Here is a 3,370-nt window from a genome sequence, read left to right as displayed (position 1 = left end):
AGTTTTCTAAAGTATATATATATAGATAGATAGATAGATAGATATATAGATAGATATATATACATATATCCACAACGCTGCTTACAGTCTCCGAATGGCTATCACAGAAGAGTTGCATTTTGCCACCGCACTATCGAAACTGTCCTTGGCTTATTCTGTAAAGTTATGGCTTAAAGATCACGTTGGGCAATGAATGCAGCGAATTTGTTTAGTTTCAAAGCACCATTATAAATTTTTTATAACCGTCGTTGAACAGACGATCCAATTTTGAGTTAACGACTACCGAAGTCCAAATCCATTGCCTTTATATTTTGAGCCCAATGTGTGACAAGTGAACTCCCAGATCAAGAATTGGGTGAAATTCGCCTTCTTTGCTGACTAATTCAGCAGCATTTGCATTACATGGTGAAGGAAATCACAGAAACTTCCCTCGGTTAGCCTGACGGCAAGTCTAAGCCATGATCCAACTACCACTGCGGATGTTTTACGTCTGCACTATAGTCAGAACGAGCCGCATTCGGAATTCGTATTGACCAGCCATGGCAGATATTTGATCCTGGGTCATCTCTATGGAAGGCGAGTGCTCTTTCCTTTGAGCCACCACAGCTCTGCAGTGTGACAATTTTCATTTTATTTTATAACCATCGTTGAACTGCCGATCCAATTTTTAAGTTTGAGAATGTATTACTTCTTTTTCTGTTTGACTCTGCAACTAACTTTTCTTACTATTTGACTTATATGAGTGTTTGGACAGGTTAAAAGTGTTAAGTAGTTATCTATTTTATTTTGTGTTCGTACTGAACACCAATAAAGCTGTCCAATAGTTCTGACCAATAGCGGTTGGCATGGCGGATCAAGTCTGCAAATTTTCATGATTTTGAATTCTATGAGTTGAAGAAACCTTTGCTCAAAAATATGTATCTGAATGGCAGAACCCATTTTTTTCACATATTTATTTTTTATTGAAGTGCATGTAGATAAACTCAAGTTTCTCAAGTTTAAAATAGCGTTTTCTAAAAATAGAGTTTTCCTAATCTGATCCTTTAGTTTATCTGACATGACGAAGACGAAATAATTAAACATCTTAAGACGTACAATAAACTCCTTTTTGGATCAATGAGAGCTATAAGCAAGCAAAATTCTTTAAAATCGTCTTCAGCTTCATTTATATCGATGGCGTTTGCTCAAATCCCAAAGGAAAATTTCATTTTTTAAATGTTTCTCTTGAAGGATCTGATTAAAATTTTAAAATGAAAATTTTGACCTTTCACCCGCTGCCTAAATTTCAGAACTCTGGCGCTATTGGTTATGGTGATACACCCACGCACAGACTCTTCATTTCATTATGATAGATAATTTAAAAGCTAGTGAATTTATCTATTGTCACTAAAAATCATACTACTTCACATTTCCTTCTTTTGGAAGTATGCTAGAATTATATTCACAATAAAAACTCCTCTCATTAGACCTGATAAATCAGTTATTCATGCTCTCATTTTCCTTTCTATGCCTGATTGATTGCTCTGATAAAGCTTTTGTACGTATGACTTGGTAATATTTGCCCCTCTTTTTCATTTCGTCTACCTTTATATTATAATCAATAAGAAATTCATGAATAATATTAAATGCTATAAAGAAAAAAATATATAAAATATTACAAAGAAAAAAATTTAACTTAAAATTTACTAAAATCCAATTTTTATCTAAAGATGGCGCATATATTTAAAGACATGCAATTAGGTGCAGAATTATGAAAAACTAAGAATAATTTGACTTCAACTAACTTCAACTAAGAATAATTTGAAAAGTTGTCTCTTAATTGTCATTAATACACATTTTGTCTCTTAATTGTGGTCGTATAACAGAACATAGAGCCAATGTTTTCCAATCTTTCTGTTTTGAAATTGAATTGTTTCTCATTTGACTGAAACCCAATCTTATTGCATTCATTTTTTTTACTTATTTCTTTCCTTGTATTTCTTTAAAACATAATATTAATTTAATGAGAACAATAACTTCAATTCATGATGAAATTAAAATAAAAAATTGTAGAAAAGAATAAATTTTTGAAAAAAAGAAATATCGGTTATTTTTTAATGATATTGTTCAAAAATGGCAGATCAGCTGAACAGATATTTCCAATTGAACTCATAACAAAATCCCATCATTAGACCAAAGGTAAGACTTTGATCCCCTAACGATACTTAGAACCACCTTTTACCGTTATTTTCCAATTGCACTTCATTTTAAACCATCCAATCTCATCCCCTTTTCCGACTTTTTACCAATTTTTTTTTTACCTTTTAACGAAAAGATAATGACAAAGCAGACCCAGGGGACAACTTTACTTAATGACTGCGAATTTCTTTTATATACTTTCATCCATGGTTGTCGAAAGTTATGGTACTTAGCTGTATTTTCTCTTTCAGAGTTTAGCAATTTATTTTATTTTATTTTTCATTTCCCAAACTCCATCATTTTCTTCTCTTTTTTTTTCAGATTCACATCTGTCGTGTGTGCTATAATGACTGAAAAAGATACTTCTATCTCCTCCACCCCTCTTTTAGAATTTTTTCAATCGCCTGAAAGATTCGAAGAAGACTGATGCACTGATCATTATGTACAGCGCTCAACCTGTTACACAACAAGAGCGTATCATTACTTCGGATAAAAGGAAAAGACATAGACTTGTGCTAACGGCGCACTCACTTTCAAGTGCATTCTTTATATTTCCTGATATTTTTGTTTCGTTCCTGTTCTTTTATCTTCAGGCTCTCCCTCTTTACTTGCTCCTTAGTCCTTGTCAAAGAATTTTTTTGAGAGCAGTTTGGAATGAAAATCAATATATTTCTGTAAAGAGTCCAAGATTTAGTCAATAAAACTGTTCCTAAAAAATCTCCTACATATTTTGTTCATTTTTTCTTAATTATTGACCATTTTTTGCTAAAAAGATATTAAAGATTATAATGACAACAATGACCATAATGTTTGAATTCCACCGCAGTTAATTTTGAAACGAAATTAATTATTTAAAACTATCCAGATAGCAGGCAACCCTACAAAAACTGTTCTATATTTATTTTTATTGTATTGATGTTGAAAGGTTGAGTAATTAATAGATTTTTGAACTATAATAGTAAGCAAAGCTTGTTTCCTTAGAGATTGAATAAAGGCATACAATAACCTTTTTTTAGCTTTTATTTTAGGTATTGTAAACCTTATTTTAGTCGTTTATGTAGAAAACTTAATGATCAAACAAACTTTCACTTTTTTAAGCGTTAAAAGATACATTAAAGCTTGCGCAAATAAACAGTATTCAGCGATTGTCATAAAATACAAAATAAACCGTGAGAAAGTGAATTTATCCTTT

General features: G+C 31.6%; 1 long non-coding RNA gene across 1 annotated transcript in view; it reads left to right on the top strand.

Annotated features, from left to right (window-relative positions):
* Window positions 1-2,902, top strand: part of LOC107453389 (uncharacterized) — a 209,993-nt gene extending 207,091 nt beyond the window's left edge. The window contains exon 7 of the long non-coding RNA XR_001585319.3: window positions 2,500-2,902. This is a non-coding gene — a long non-coding RNA (uncharacterized lncRNA). The remainder of the gene's footprint in view (window positions 1-2,499) is intronic.
* Window positions 2,903-3,370: the final 468 nt, after the last annotated feature.

This window comes from Parasteatoda tepidariorum, chromosome 4 (genome assembly GCF_043381705.1).
Source record: "Parasteatoda tepidariorum isolate YZ-2023 chromosome 4, CAS_Ptep_4.0, whole genome shotgun sequence".
In the NCBI taxonomy this organism is placed as follows: domain Eukaryota; kingdom Metazoa; phylum Arthropoda; class Arachnida; order Araneae; family Theridiidae; genus Parasteatoda; species Parasteatoda tepidariorum.
The sequence above is the reverse complement of the archived record's forward strand: the minus strand, read 5'-3'. Positions and strand labels throughout refer to the sequence as shown.